Raw genomic sequence first — 17626 nt, 5'->3', positions numbered from 1 at the left:
TTGATGTCAGCTTTATAGTAGTATATCATTGATGTCAGCTATATAGTACAATGTCATTGATGTCAGCTATATAGTAGTATGTCATTGATGTCAGCTTTATAGTAGTATGTCATTGATGTCAGCTATATAGTAGTATGTCATTGATGTCAGTATATAGTAGTATGTCATTGATGTCAGCTATATAATAGTATGTCATTGATGTCAGTATATAGTAGTATGTCATTGATGTCAGCTATATAGTAGTATGTCATTAATGTCAGCTATATAGTACTATGTCATTGATGTCAGCTATATAGCAGTGTGTCATTGATGTCAGCTATATAGTAGTATGTCATTGATGTCAGCTATATAGTAGTATGTCATTGATGTCAGCTATATAGTAGTATGTCATTGTTGTCAACTATATAGTAGTATGTCATTGATGTCAGCTATATAGTAGTATGTCATTGATGTCAGCTATATAGTAGTATGTCATTGATGTCGGTATATAGTAGTATGTCATTGATGTCAGCTATATAGTAGTATGTCATTGATGTCAGCTATATAGTAGTGTGTCATTGATGTCAGCTATATAGTAGTATGTCATTGATGTCAGCTATATAGTAGTGTGTCATTGATGTCAGCTATATAGTAGTGTGTCATTGATGTCAGCTATATAGTGTGTCATTGATGTCAGCTATATAGTAGTATGTCATTGATGTCAGGTATATAGTAGTATGTCACTGATGTCAGCTATATAGTACAATGTCATTGATGTCAGCTATATAGTATTATGTCATTGATGTCAGCTATATAGTAGTATGTCATTGATGTCAGCTATATAGTATTATGTCATTGATGTCAGCTCTGGTCTGTACATGTAGAAATATAGATTATTATGATTAATATTTTGAATTGGGGGTTTCAAAGTCTATCTACTACACGAGAGTTATCAGGGCTGCAAGTCACCTGTATACCTACCGGGTATATACCCTGACAGCTGCATATCTCTCAGGGTATATATGTTAAGAATTTGTTTGAATTCTTTGTGTATTAAAAATTTTTTATCTGGCGGTGGATAGGTTACCGCACAACAGTAGTGTAGTCGATAGGCTTCAAACCCTATTAACCAACCTGTATACCACCAGTCACGAATACTTTAATTTTTAGATTGGGAATTAAATTTTGGGTGTATACAAGGAGAAACATACAGCGCTGGGTGTATGAATCACGTGTTCACGAAGATGTTTAAAAACTCCGCGAAGAAACGACTCATTCAAAGGCTTCATGAAAAGCTTCGAAGCCTCGAAGCTTGACGAGCTTGACGAAGCTTATTGTCCCTCACTGTGGTTGTAGCAGCTACAACAGGACGGTCGCCTCACTACACTCTCCTACCTACAGGTAAAATACACTGAAATGTGTATATCCTTCAGTTTATATACACCCAGAGATGTGTATTAGTGTATACACACATCGGTGTATAACCAGGTGTATATGCTTTAATTTATATTTCAGGTATGAGAGTATATACATTGAGAAGTGTACATCACTCAGTGAATATACAGACATACATCTCTGTATATATACTGGTGTATATCAGTATATATAACATGTTTATAAATGCTTAGACTGTGTATGATCCCTACGGATTTAGCGCCTTCAAATTCAGTACTGAATGCGGTATTATTATCGATGTTTATATCGTAATCATTATAACTAATGGTAGTAAGCTAGTGAATTGTTATAAGTAATTGTAAGTTCATAGTGTTATTGCGGGAGTGTTATTGCGGGAGTGTTATTGCGGGAGTGTTATTGCGGGAGTGTTATTGCGGGAGTGTTATTGCGGGAGTGTTATTTGCGGGAGTGTTATTGCGGGAGTGTTATTGCGGGAGTGTTATTGCGGGAGTGTTATTGCGGGAGTGTTATTGCGGGAGTGTTATTGCGGGAGTGTTATTGCGGGAGTGTTATTTGCGGGAGTGTTGTTGCGGGAGTGTTATTGCGGGAGTGTTATTTGCGGGAGTGTTATTGCGGGAGTGTTATTTGCGGGAGTGTTATTGCGGGAGTGTTATTTGCAGGAGTGTTATTGCGGGAGTGTTATCGTGGTAGTGTTATTTGCGAGAGTGTTATTTGCGGGAGTGTTATCGGGGGAGTTTTATCGGGGGAGTGTTATCGCGGGAGTGTTATCACGGGAGTGTTATCGCGGGAGTGTTATTTGCGGGAGTGTTATTTGCGGGAGTGTTATCGCGGGAGTGTTATTTGCGGGAGTGTTATTTGCGGGAGTGTTATCGCTGGAGTGTTATTGCGGGAGAGTTATTGCGGGAGTGTTATAGGGGGAGTGTTATCGCAGGAGGGCTATCGGGGAAGTTTTATTAGGGGAGTGTTTTCGTGGGAGTTATCGGGGAAGTGTTATCGCGGGAGTGTTATCGGGGAAGTGTTATCGCGGGAGTGTTACCGCGGGAGTGTTACCGCGGGAGTGTTATCGCGTGAGTGCTATCGCGAGTGTTACCGCGTGTGTTACCGCGTGAGTGTTACCGCATGAGTGTTACCGCGGGAGTGTTACCGCGGGAGTGTTACCGCGGGAGTGTTATCGCGGGAGTGTTATCGCGGGAGTGTTACCGCGGGAGTGTTACCGCGGGAGTGTTACCGCGGGAGTGTTACCGCGGGAGTGTTACCGCGGGAGTGTTACCGCGGGAGTGTTATCGCGGGAGTGTTATCGCGGGAGTGTTACCGCGGGAGTGTTATCGCGGGAGTGTTATCGCGGGAGTGTTATAGCGGGAGTGTTACCGCGGGAGTGTTCTCAGAAAACAACAAATTAACATTGCCTCAAAACTGTTGAGGATAGAACAGGTGGCTCCAGCACCAGCTGGATACTCCAGCACCACCTGGATACACAAGCACTAGCAGGCTACCCCAACACCAGCTGGATGCCCTTGCACCAGCTGGATACACCAGCACCAGCTGGATACACCAGCACCACCTGGATACACAAGCACTAGCAGGCTACCCCAACACCAGCTGGATGCACCAGCACCAGCTGACTACCCCAGCGATAGCAAGCTACCCAAGCACCAGCTGACTACCCCAACGATAGCAAGCTACCCAAGCACCAGCTGACTACCCCAGCACCAGCTAGCTACCCCAGCTCCAGCTGACTACAGCACCAGCTGATTACCCCAGCACCAGCTGATTACCCCAGCTCCAGCTGTCTACCCCAGAACCAGCTGACTACTCCAGCACCAGCTGATTACCCAAGCACCAGCTAGCTCCCCAGCTCCAGCTAGATACCCCAGCACCAGCTGGGTACCCCAGCACCAGCTGATTACCCAAGCACCAGCTAGCTACCCCAGCACCAGCTGACTACCCAGCACCAGCTGGCTACCCCAGCACCAGCTAGCTACCCCAGCTCCAGCTAGCTACTCCAGCACCAACTGGATACCTTTACCAAGCTAGCTACCTTAGCACCAGCTGACTACCCCAGCACCAGCCGACTACCGCAAAACCGGCTAACTAAACCAGCACAAGCTGACTACAGCACCAGCTGATTACCAAAGCACCAGCTAGCTACCCCAGCACCAACTGGATACCCCAACCAAACTAGCCCTCCAGCACCAGCTGGCTACCCCAGCACCAGCTGGCTACCCCAGCACCAGCTGGCTACCCCAGCACTAGCTGACTACCCCAGCACCAGCTGGCTACCCCAGCACCAGCCGGTTACCCCAGCACTAGCTGACTACCCCAGCACCAGCTGGCTACCCCAGCAGCAGCTGGCTACCCCAGCAGCAGCTGGCTACCCCAGCACCAACCGGTTACCCCAGCGGCAGCTGACTACCCCAGCAGCAGCTGGCTACCCCAGCAGCAGCTGGCTACAGTCATCCGGACACCATCTGCCATCATAGGTCAGTTTCAGTTCAACAATTGATGATTATCTCACCTTCACTGCATTACACAAGCTGTGTGTGTGTACTCACCTAATTGTAGTCACCTAATTGTGGTTTCAGGGGTTGAGACTCAGCTCCTGGCCCCGCCACTTCACTGAGTGCTACTAGGTCCTCTCCCTGCTCCATGAGCTTTATCATACCTCATTTTAAAGCCTCCACTACCTCACTAGATTATTCCACTTCCTGATTATAATTGAAGAAACACTTCCTAACATCCCTGTGACTCATCTGAGTCTTCAGCTTCCAACTGTGACCCCTTGTTTCTGTGTCCCCTCTCTGGAGCATCCTGCCTCTGTCCACCTTGTCTATTCCACGCAGCATTTTGTATGCCGTTATCACGTCTCACCTGACCCTCCTGTCCTCCAGTGTTGTCAGACCGATTTCCCTTAACCTTCGTAGGACATTCCCTTTAGCTCTGGAACTAGCCTTGTTGCAAACCTTTGCACTTTCTCTAATTTCTTGACGAGTTTAACAAGGTATGGGTTCCAAACTGGTGCTGCGTACTCCAGTATGTGCCAGACGTACACAGTGTATAAAGTCCTGAACGATTCTTTACTGAGGTACCGGAACGCTATTCTCAGGTTTGTGTGTGTGTGCTCACCTAATTGTGGTTGCAGGGCTCGAGACTCAGCTCCTGGCCCCGTGTGTGTGTGTGTGTGTGTGTGTGTGTGTGTGTGTGTGTATGTATGTGTGAGAGAGAGGAGGTATAACCTGTGTGTGTGTGAGAGAGAGGAGGTATAACCTGTGTGTGTGTGAGAGAGAAGAGGTATAACCTGTGTGTGTGTGTGTGAGGAGGTATAACGTGTGTATGTGTGTGTGTGTGTGTGTGTGAGGTATAACGTGTGTGTGTGTGTGTGTGTGTGTGTGTGTGTGAGAGAGGAGGTATAAAATGTGTGTGTGAGGAGATATAACGTGTGTGTAAGTGAGGAGGTTTAACATGTGTGTGTTTGTGTGTGTGTTAGGAGGTATAACGAGTACTCGCCTAATTGTACTCTCCTAATTGTGGTTGCAGGGGTCGAGACTCGGCTCCTGGCTCCGCCTCTTCATTGAGTGCTACTAGGTCCTCTCTCTCCTTGCTCCATGAGCTTTATCACATCTAATCTTAAAGCTATGTATGGTTCCTGTCTCTAGTACCTCACTTGCTAAACTATTCCACTTCCTGGCAACTCTGAAGAAATATTTCCTAACATCCCTTTGACTCATCTGGGTCTTCAACATCCAATTGTGATCCCTTGTTTCTGCGTCCCATGTCTGGAACATCCTGTCTCTGTCCACCGTATCTATTCCTCGCAATGTTTTGTATGTCGTTATCATGTTTCCCCTGACCCTCCTGTCCTGTGTCGTCAGGCCTATTTCCCTCAACATTTCTTCGTAGGACATTCCCCTTAGCTCTGGAACTAGCCTTGTTGGAAACCTTCGTACTTTAATTTTTTGACGTGTTTGACCAGGTGTGGGTTCCAAACTGGTGCTGCGTACTCCAGTATGTGGCTGACATACACAGTGTATAAAGTCTTGAACGGTTCTTTACGGCGGTACCGGAACGCTATTCTCAGGTTTGCCAGGCGCCTATATGCGGCTGCAATTATCTGGTTAATGTGTGTTTCCGGAGACGTCCTCGGTGTTATGCTCACCCAAAGATCTTTCTCCTTGAGCGAGGTTTGCAGTCTTTTGGCTCCTAGCCTATAATCTCTCTACGGTCTTCTTTGCCCTTCCACGATCTTCATGACTTTGCATTTGGCGGGGTTAAATTCGAGTTGCCAGTTGCTGGACTATGTGCGTGTGTGTACTCACCTAATTGTGGTTGCAGGGGTCGAGATTCAGCTCCTGGCCCCGCCTCTTCACTGGCCGCTACTGGGTCCTCCCACTCACTGCTCCATGTGTTTTATCATATCTTGTCTTAAAACTATGTGTGGTTCCTGCCTCCACTACATCGCTTGCCAGACTATTCCACTTCGTAACAACTCTGTGGCTGAAGAAATACTTCCTAACATCCCTGTGACTCACCTGAGTCTTCCACTCCCAATTGTGATCCCTTGTTTCTGTGTCCCCTCCCAGGAACATCCTGTCTTTGTCCACCCTGTCTATTCCGCGCAGTATTTTATATGTCGTTATCATGTCTCCCCTGACCCTCCTGTCCTCCAGTGTCGTCAGGCCGATTTCCCTTAACCTTTCTTCATAGGACATTCCCCTTAGCTCTGGAACTAACCTTGTTGCAAACCTTTGCGCTTTCTCTAGTTTCTTGACATGCTTTATCAAGTGCGGGTTCCAAACAGGTGCTGCATACTCCAGTATGGGCCTGACGTACACGGTGTACAGTGTCTTGAACGATTCCTTGCTAAGGTATCGGAACGCTGTTCTCAGGTTTGCCAGGCGCCCATATGCTGCAGCAGTTATCTGGTTGATGTGTGCTTCCGGAGACATGCTCGGTGTTATACTCACCCCAAGATCTTTCTCCTTGAGCGAGGTTTGCAGTCTTTGGCCACCTAGCCTATACTCTGTCTGCGGTCTTCTCTGCCCTTCCCCTATCTTCATGACTTTGCATTTGGCTGGATTAAATTCGAGAAGCCAGTTGCTGGACCAGGTGTCCAGTCTGTCCAGGTCTCTTTGAAGTCCTGCCCGTTCCTCATCTGATTTAATTCTCCTCATTAACTTCACATCATCTGCGAACAGGGACACTTCTGAGTCTAACCCTTCCATCATGTCGTTCACATATACCAAAAACAGCACTGGTCCTAGGACCGACCCCTGTGGGACCCCGCTCGTCACAGGTGCCCACTGTGATACATCATTACGTCCCATGACTCTTTGTTGCCTCGCTGTCAGGTATTCTCTGATCCATTGCAGTGCCCTTCCTGTTATACGCGCCTGATCCTCTAGCTTCTGCACTAATCTCTTGTGAGGAACTGTGTCAAAGGCCTTCTTGCAGTCCAAGAAGATGCAGTCAACCCACCCCTCTCTCGTGTCTTACTTCTGTGTGTGTGTGTGTGTGTGTGTGTGTGTGTGTGTGTGTGTGTGTGTGGAGGTATAGCATATACTCGCCTAATTGTACTCACCTAATTGTGGTTGCAGGTGTCGAAACTCGGCTCCTGGCCCCGCCCCTTCACTGACCGCTACTGGGCCCTCCCTCTCCCTGCTCCATGAGCTTTATCATACTTCGTCTTAAAAGTATGTGTGCGTGCGTGTGTGTGTGTGTGTGTGTGTGTGTGTGTGTGTGTGTGTGTGTGTGTGTGTGTGTGTGTGAGTGAGTGAGTGAGGAGGTATAACGTGTGTAGGTATAACATCTGTGTGTTTGAAAAGGTGTACCATGTTTTGATTAGGTATAGCGTGTGTGAGGAGGAATAGCGTGTGCGTGAGGAGGGACAAAGCGTGTGTGAGGAGGAATAACGTATGTATGAGGAGGGATAACGTGTGTGTGAGGAGGTATAATGTGTGTGTGTTTGAGGAGGTATAACGTGTATTTGGGAAGGGATAACGCATGTGCCAGGAGGTATAGTGTGCTAGTGAGGAGGTATAACTGAGATACTGCCTGATGTAGGCTGAATGGTATACATAGATATAGAATACATGGACCTGGAATGCATGGACCTGGTATACATGTACGTGGAATACATGGACCTGGAATACATGGACCTGGTATACATGGACGTGGAATACATGGACCTGGAATACATGGACCTGGTAAACATATACCTGGTATACATGGACGTGGAATACATAGACCTGGTATACATGGACGTGGAATACATAGACCTGGTATACATGGACGTGGAATACATGGGCCTGGTATACCTGGACCTGGAATACATGGACCTGGTATAAATGGACCTGGTATACATGGACCTGGTATACATGGATAAGGAATACAAGGACCTGGAACACAAGGACTTGGAATGGATCTGGAACACAAGGACCTGGAACACAAGGACTTGGAATGGATCTGGAACACAAGGACCTGGAATACAAGGATCTGGAATACAAGGATCTCGTATACATGGATTTGGAATATATGGACTTGGATTACATGGACCTAGAATACAAGAACCTGGAACACATGGACCTGGTATACATGGACCTGGTGTACATGGATCTGTAATACATAAACCTGGAATATATGGACCTGGTATACATGGATCTGGAATACATGGATCTGGAATACATGGACCTGGAATACCTGGACCTTGCATACCTGGACCTGGAATACATGGATTTGGAATACATAGACCTGGCATACATGGACCTGGCATACATGGACCTGGAATACATGGACCTGGTATACATGGACCTGGTATACATGGATCTGGAATGCATGGATCTGGAACACAAGGACCTGGAATACAATGACCTGGAATACAAGGATCAGGAATACAAGGATCTCGTATACATGGATTTGGAATATATGGACCTGGAATACAAGGACCTGGAATACAAGGACCTGGTATACATGGATCTGTAATACATAAACTTGGAATATATGGACCTGGTATACATGTACCTGGAATACATGTACCTGGAATACATGGACCTGGAATACAGAGACCTGGAATACATGATCCTGGAATACATTGATCTGGAATGCATGGACCTAGAATACATTGACTTAGTATACATTGACCTGGAATACATGGTCCTAGAATGCATGGACCTCGTATACTATACATGGACCTGGTATACATGGATCTGGAATACATAGACCTTGAATACATGAAACTGGAATACATAGACCTGTTATGCATGGACGTGGTATACATGGACGTGGTATACATGGACCTGGAAGACATGGACGTTATACTTGGACCTGTTATACATGGGCGTGGTATACATGGACCTTGTATACATGGATCTGGAATACATGGACCTGCTATACAATGGGCGTGGTATACATGGACCTGGAATACATGGAGCTGTTATACATGGGCGTGGTATACATGAACCTGGTATACATGAACCTGGTATACATGAACCTGGGAGGTGTGTATTAATACGTATTGTTTACATTACAGGTAGGTGAAGCTTCAGAGATCGTCCAGGGAGAGATGACAGGATCCCTAAGGTAAGTTGATGTTTAAGTTGTTGTAATGTTGAAATTACCCCCGATATGTTAGGTAATGTTACGCCGAGATGCTGCTTTGTGAAATATGATTCATCTTTCACACACACACACACACAAATAAATAAATAAATAAATAAATATATATATATACATATATATACATGTATACATATATATATACATATATATATATACATATATATACATACATGGTGAGGTTTCAGAGAGGCTGCTGTCTGAACTCACCAAATTTTCCAACCTGTGCCTGGCTGGCGGTGTCCCAGAGGCCATCAGACCCTTTTTCTTTGGTGCCTCATTGTGTGCCCTCCGGAAAAAGGATGGCGGAATCAGGCCCATTGCAGTGGGTAACACCCTTCGGCGCCTAGTCGCCAAGGCTGCAGTAAGAAGGGTGAGTCAAGAGGCTGCTGCAATGCTGAAACCAACTCAGCTCGGTTTCGGCGTTCAACAGGGCTGCGAAGCAGCTGCCCACGCAGCACGAGTATATATCAAAAACATGTCCTATGAAAAAGCCTTGGTCAAATTGGACTTTGCCAATGCTTTCAACTCAGTCAGAAGGGATGCTGCTCTCCAAGCAGTTTATAGAAACTTCCCTTCCCTTTATCCCTTCATAGAATCGTGTTATAGTGTGACTTCCAAACTATTGTTTGGGGACCATGAAATTGACTCGTGTGAGGGCGTGCAACAGGGGGACCCTCTCGCCCCCTTTCTATTTTGTTTGGTCATCAAGGAAGTCACGGAGGCACTCTCCAGCGAGCTCAATATCTGGTTCCTGGACGACGGTACCCTAGCTGGCACAACAGAATCTCTCCTGGAGGACATCAGTAAAATTAAAGACATGGGAGAAAGCCTGGGCCTTTCTTTAAACCCCATCAAATGTGAAATAGTTTCTACCAATCAACAGTTGATCCAGAATATTAGTACCGTTTTACCAGGAGCACGAGCCATTGATCCAGCCAATAGCACTCTCCTCGGTGCTCCTCTTGGGTCCAATGCCATCGATCTGGTCCTAGGAAAAAAAGTCTCAGACCTCCGGACGATGGAAAGCAGGATGAAAGACATTGACACACACGATGCCTTCTACCTACTCACCAGGTGCCTGTCAACCCCAAAACTTACCTATTTTCTGAGATGCTCCCCAGCCTTCAGCAGTCCAAAACTCAAGGAATATGACTCTCTCCTGAAGGCCATGCTAGAGAGTGTATTGAATCTTTCCCTTGACGATGGACAGTGGTTGCAAGCCTCACTTCCGGTCAGGCTTGGAGGGCTAGGAGTACGCAGTTCCTCCCAGATTGCTCTACCAGCTTTCCTATCCTCTTCCATTGCATCAAACGAGTTGATAAGACAAATTCTTCCTGACACCCTCAGTGACTCAGCAGGAATAGAAGACCCTAGCTATGTCAGTGCCATCACTGAATGGGAGACTCTTGCTGCTCCAGCACCAAACCCTAGTGCAGCACTGGCTCACAAACAGTCAAGCTGGGATAGCCCAATTGCTGAAAAGGTGCTTGCCAACATGCTCAGGGCTGCAACATCAGATAGGGAGATTGCCCGTCTCCAGGCTGTGAGTGCACCTCACTCTGGGGACTTCCTCCAAACAGTTCCCATATCGGCAATGGGAACGCGACTCGACCCTAAGACCCTCCGTATTGCAGTGGCTCTGCGCCTTGCTGCCCCAATTCACACAGAATATATGTGTATTTGCGGCGAAGTGCAAGCAGACCAATACGGTCTACATGGTCTTAACTGTTCCAAAACCAAGGGCTGGCATGCAAGACACAATGAGGTCAACGACATCATTAAGAGAACCCTTGCTACAGCTGGATGCCCTGCCGAGAGGGAGCCACGATCACTTGCAGCAAACAATACCCACAACCCAGCAAACTGCCCCGACGGGATCACAATCTATCCTTGGAAGAATGGCAAGCTCTTAGCATGGGACTATACCTGTGTGTCCACACAGGCTGACACCTATATCCATCACAGTGTGGGGCGACAGGGAGGAGCTGCTGACCACAGGGAGGAGTACAAGATCAGCAAGTACAGGGACATTAGCCAACAGTATCAATTTGTCCCAGTGGGATCAGAGACCTTGGGATCATGGGGAAAAAATGCCATACGTTTCCTTAAAGAATTGGGTTCCAGACTCATCGACACCACCAGGGACCCAAGGGCAGCCACTTTCATGTTCCAGCGCCTCAGCGTCGCCATCCAGAGGGGAAATGCTTGCTGCATACTTGGCTCACGTCCAGCCTCGGAGGAGCTGGAGGAAATTCATCATCTTTGATAAATTGTGCCATTGTATTCATGTTTATGTTTTTTTCTGTAAATGTATTTTGTTTATTAATAAATGTTCACATAGAATAAAAAATATATAGGGGGTGGTAGGAGAAGAAAATATTCAAACAGCTCCGGGGAGAACCTTGAGTTTTCTCTGAGGTACGTTTATTGTCTTCTCTGAGGATGAGGGTCCCCATTCCAGCTATAGAGGTGGTACTTCCCTATATATATATATATATATATATATATATATATATATATATATATATATATATATATATATATATATATATATATATTATATATATATATATATATATATATATATATGTACTGAGATGTTCAAATATTCATAAATACATGTATACATTTAAAAATTATACAATAATGAATGATCACATACAAGAACAACATTAATATTCACTATGATGAATGAACACGACCAAGAACAATACTGATGTTCACCTTTATATACAGTGTTGTGCATGAACAACACCGTTGTGAACAGCACTAACATGAACACCGTTGTGAATACCACTAACATGAACAACACCGTTGTGAACAGCACTAACATGAACAACACCGTTGTGAACACCACTAACATGAACAACACCGTTGTGAACACCACTAACATGAACAACACCGTTGTGAACACCACTAACATGAACAACACCGTTGTGAACACCACTAACGTGAACAACACCGTTGTGAACACCACTAACGTGAACAACACCGTTGTGAACACCACTAACGTGAACAACACCGTTGTGAACACTAACGTGAACAACACCGTTGTGAACACTAACGTGAACAACACCGTTGTGAACACCACTAACGTGAACAACACCGTTGTGAACAGCACTAACGTGAACAACACCGTTGTGAACAGCACTAACGTGAACAACAACGTTGTGAACAGCACTAACGTGAACAACAACGTTGTGAACAGCACTAACGTGAACAACAACGTTGTGAACAGCACTAACGTGAACAACAACGTTGTGAACAGCACTAACGTGAACAACACCGTTGTGAACAGCACTAACGTGAACAACACCGTTGTGAACAGCACAAACGTGAACAACACCGTTGTGAACAGCACTAACGTGAACAACACCGTTGTGAACAGCACTAACGTGAACAACACCGTTGTGAACAGCACTAACGTGAACAACACCGTTGTGAACAGCACTAACGTGAACAACACCGTTGTGAACAGCACTAACGTGAACAACACCGTTGTGAACAGCACTAACGTGAACAACACCGTTGTGAACAATACTAACATGAACAACACCGTTGTGAACAATACTAACATGAACAACACCGTTGTGAACAATACTAACATGAACAACACCGTTGTGAACACTAACATGAACAACACCGTTGTGAACAATACTAACATGAACAACACCGTTGTGAATAACACTGACATGAACAATACCGTCGTGAACCAGGTACTAAGGGTGCAGTAGGGTACCCGTCGTTATATCAGTACCTTGGTTCATTGACCAATCACAGGCAAACTTGCCAAAACTGAAGCAACTTAGTTCACTTGTGGTTCACATCTTTTGTCACCGTGTGGTACTACCGTCCTGTGGTAGTAGGTTGGTAGACAGCAACCACCCAGGGAGGTACTACCGTCCTGTGGTAGTAGGTTGGTAGACAGCAACCACCCAGGGAGGTACTACCGTCCTGTGGTAGTAGGTTGGTAGACAGCAACCACCCAGGGAGGTACTACCGTCCAGTGGTAGTAGGTTGGTAGACAGCAACCACCCAGGGAGGTACTACCGTCCTGTGGTAGTAGGTTGGTAGACAGCAACCACCCAGGGAGGTACTACCGTCCTGTGGTAGTAGGTTGGTAGACAGCAACCACCCAGGGAGGTACTACCGTCCTTTGGTAGTAGGTTGGTAGACAGCAACCACCCAGGGAGGTACTACCGTCCTGTGGTAGTAGGTTGGTAGACAGCACCACCCAGGGAGGTACTACCGTCCAGTGGTGGTAGGTTGGTAGACAGCAACCACCCAGGGAGGTACTACCGTCCTGTGGTAGTAGGTTGGTAGACAGCAACCACCCAGGGAGGTACTACCGTCCTGTGGTAGTAGGTTGATAGACAGCAACCACCCAGGGAGGTACTACCATCCTGTGGTAGTAGATTGGTAGACAGCAACCGCCCAGGGAGGTACTACCGTCCTGTGGTAGTAGGTTGATAGACAGCAACCACCCAGGGAGGTACTACCGTCCTGTGGTAGTAGGTTGGTAGACAGCAACCACCCAGGGAGGTACTACCGTCCTGTGGTAGTAGGTTGGTAGACAGCAACCACCCAGGGAGGTACTACCGTCCTGTGGTAGTAGGTTGGTAGACAGCAACCACCCAGGGAGGTACTACCGTCCTGTGGTAGTAGGTTGGTAGACAGCAACCACCCAGGGAGGTACTACCGTCCTGTGGTAGTAGGTTGGTAGACAGCAACCAGCCAGGGAGGTACTACCATCCTGTGGTATTAGGTTGATAGACAGCAACCGCCCAGGGAGGTACTACCATCCTGTGGTAGTAGGTTGGTAGACAGCAACCGCCCAGGGAGGTACTACCGTCCTGTGGTAGTAGGTTGGTAGACAGCAACCACCCAGGGAGGTACTACCGTCCTGTGGTAGTAGGTTGGTAGACAGCAACCACCCAGGGAGGTACTACCGTCCTGTGGTAGTAGGTTGGCATACAGCAACCACCCAGGGAGGTACTACCGTCCTGTGGTAGTAGGTTGGTAGACAGCAACCACCCAGAGAGGTACTACCGTCCTGTGGTAGTAGATTGGTAGACAGCAACCACCCAGGGAGGTACTACCGTCCTGTGGTAGTAGGTTGGTAGACAGCAACCACCCAGGGAGGTACTACCGTCCTGCCAGGTGAGTGTAAAACGAAAGTCTGTAATTGTTTTACATGATGGTAGGATTGCTGGTGTCTTTTGTCTGTCTCATAAACATGCAAGATTTCAGGTACATCTTGCTGCTACTTCTTACACTTAGGTCACACTACACATACACGTACAAGCATATATATACACACCCCTCTGGGTTTTCTTCTCTTTTCTTTCTAGTTCTTGTTCTTGTTTATTTCCTCTTCTCTCCATGGTGAAGAACAGAATTCTTCCTCCGTAAGCCATGTGTGTTATAAGAGGCGACTAAAATGCCGGGAGTAAGGGGCTAGTAACCCCTTCTGTTCAAATTACTAAATTTAAAAAGAAAAATTTTCGTTTTTCTTTTTGGGCCACCCTGCCTTGGTGGGATACGGCCGGTTTGTTGAAAAAAAATCTTATTTTAATGAAGTATCTATATATATCACACAACTTAAGGCAAATATACGAATATGTCGCATATTACCTAAGATCACTTATGTTTGTTCTATAATATCAGAGTAATATATAAGCCTTAAAATACATAGTTAGGAAGAGACCATGGATATAACATATGTACAGAGATTACGTCAGAGTATAATATCTAATTTCCAATTTGGGATCAGTCAGATGCCCTACCAGAAGAGACATAGTAAAGAAACAATTCCAGCAACAAAAACCCAACCCACAAACAACCTCATATGCCACCATCAGCAAGCTTCAGGCAGACTCCACCAAGATCCTACAAGCCACGCAAGCAGCCTCCAACACTCCTCTGCCAGCTCCTGCTGGTGACTCCACCAAAATCCTTTACTGCATCATGTATGCCCATGTACAGAATGCAGCTGAGCCCGGCTCCTTCAATACCACCATCAACGAACTCTTCAAGCTCAACAACATGCCAATTTTCACATTTCCCACGTCACCACCTTCCACCGAGATTCTCCAATCCACGGCAAATGCCACCAACATTGTCGTTGTCCCACCACTACCAGACACCGAGTCGGCCCAATCAGAGATCTGTGAGACCTCAGAAGAACACACTAACAAGAACCAACCAGAAACCTGAAACCTCAGAAGAACCCACCCACGAGAACTCAACACCACCTGCCTCTACTCCTACTGCTACAGACCCACCAGAAACCCCGGCTTATCCAGCCCGCACTCCAACCACCACGTTCTACACCACGAAACAATACAGCAATGCTATGCCCAGCTCAGAACTTAGACAACGACTCCTAGACAACACCGCAAAGTACACCTGCCTCGGAAACCCACCTCTAACCCTACAAGACATCCTCAACGTCCTCAATGACGAAAGGCACATCCACCTCAAAGTGACGGTACAACACCTCTCAAGAACAAAATTCAACGCAGTCATCAACGGCTCCCACTGCAGCACAGTATAAATCATCACCTACCAAAGTCCCCCAGCACTTTGCTATTTAGCTAAAGCTGGGGTGTGGCTCCAAAACGACCCTGTTTTCCTGGACACCACCAGCCATCTGCCGGGCTCCTGAGCACCAGCCCTACTCTGTCACTGCTGCCACCAGCACATCTCGCTCCAACACAACCTCCTGCAGTACCTCTGCACATCACGCCCCAGAGTGGACGGGCCACTCACCTCTGCAACCCCACCTACTCCACCCTCCCAACCTCTTCCATTTTTCCAGCCCTCCCCTCCCTCTTCCTTCCCATCCTCACCAACCCTCAGGTCAGAGAACTTCAGTTTATTTTAACATAAACCAAGACAAGATAACCGACCACTGTCAGTTTACCAGAGAGGAGCAGCTGTGTTGATTCCTTGGCTGATAGTTTCTCACTGCTCCTCCCTCAGCCTTGAGCGTACAGATCAGGTGGGTCACGTGACGTGACTTAACAACACTTAGTACAGCATTTGAACAAAATGAGAAAGGGGAGGGGAAGGGGGAGGGGGGAGGGGGAGGGGGAGGGGGAGCGGGAGGGGGGAGGGGGAGGGGAAGGGGAAGGGGGAGCGGGAGCGAGTATAACCATCGAACACCACACATTAACCTTACACCGGTACACAGACTGATTGGTACTTGACTATACCTTTAACTTAACTTATCGTGGCCACACAACACAAGATAATAATAAGCCTTAATAATACAAGGACGTTCATTTCCAATTTAGCTATTAAAGGAAACGACCGCAATGTAATATTAAAGAAAAGGTAACAATAGTAGAGACGTAACACAAGTCATATACTATTGTCGAGTTTGTTTGCTCCATTTTGAAACCCATTACCACCAGGTCACAGGCCACACTATATCTGTGTTTGTAAAAGAAAGTCACATAGCAAGGTCACAGCAGTCACACAGCAAACAGGTCACATAGCAAGCAGGTCACACAAGGTTCTTTCCCATTCTCTTTCAGTGTGTTCAACACCTGATAACAAAACACTGGCCTACAATAAACATCAGTGGCAGCTATGTGGGGACTTAAAGTTGCTGCTATATTTTTTTTTTATTTAAAAACTTACACAATACATAAATGCACACTAGCAGAAAAATGTCCAATAAAAGTAACATTGTCAAAACTTTCACAATTTACAATAGCAACATAATTTATACCACACCAATCCAAAGAACACTAAACCCCCCACACTCTGTTAACATTCACTCAAAACCTGCAAAGGGCAGGATGAGAAACCCTTGCCGCCACACAAGCGTGGCACAATCCTCTACCCCTTAGCTTAGATTGTAACGAAAACACTTTTCCCCAATATACAGATATATGGTTTGAAAACACTACATTTAACAAAATTATGCAGTATCATGTTTTTATAAGACAGTTCATACCTAACCATATTAGTTTTTTTTTATTATTTAAAACAATACAATACATTAAATAAACAAAGTATCACATTTCATTTCATTCACAGAAAGTATAATAACCATTATCAATATATACGCTAGAACGGTTAACTTTGTTGATGTAAATTGTCGCCCGTCCCCTATGCATTATGTACCTAGCCTAAGGAAAACAAGATTATACAAATTCTACGTTACACTAATCAAAAACATATATACATTATTATAAACAAAGAGGAACGTTACATCTATAATATACATTAGTGTTTGATTTTATGTCATTAATTAAACCCTTTATACGGTCATTGTACATAAACAAGTTGTGTAAGAATGGTATAAGGAGCCTGGCGCTTATATAATAACGTCAGGTGTAGCAGAGTCACTGGCAGGCGGGATTCCCCAGTGGAAGTAGGTCCTTCCCAAAGAGATGGGTTAGTTGTAGTAGTAGTTGTCGTAGCCGTGAAGGTTATGTACATGTCCTCAGAATCAAGATTCCATGATGTTGCAGTGTCTGACAAGTTGTGTCAGACACTGCAACATCATGGAATCTTGATTCTGAGGACATGTACATAACCTTCACGGCTACGACAACTACTACTACAACTAACCCATCTCTTTGGGAAGGACCTACTTCCACTGGGG

At 45.9% G+C, this 17626-nt stretch overlaps 1 long non-coding RNA gene across 1 annotated transcript; it reads left to right on the top strand.

The window, feature by feature from the left end:
- The first annotated feature begins 1335 nt into the window (after positions 1-1335).
- Positions 1336-16636, top strand: LOC138854383 (uncharacterized). Its single transcript, XR_011393578.1, has 3 exons — positions 1336-1380; positions 8918-8967; positions 16548-16636. It is a non-coding gene; the product is annotated as an uncharacterized lncRNA (long non-coding RNA).
- The last annotated feature ends 990 nt before the right edge of the window (positions 16637-17626 follow it).

Source organism: Cherax quadricarinatus, chromosome 57 (assembly GCF_038502225.1).
Source record: "Cherax quadricarinatus isolate ZL_2023a chromosome 57, ASM3850222v1, whole genome shotgun sequence".
NCBI classification, from domain to species: domain Eukaryota; kingdom Metazoa; phylum Arthropoda; class Malacostraca; order Decapoda; family Parastacidae; genus Cherax; species Cherax quadricarinatus.
The sequence above is the reverse complement of the archived record's forward strand: the minus strand, read 5'-3'. Positions and strand labels throughout refer to the sequence as shown.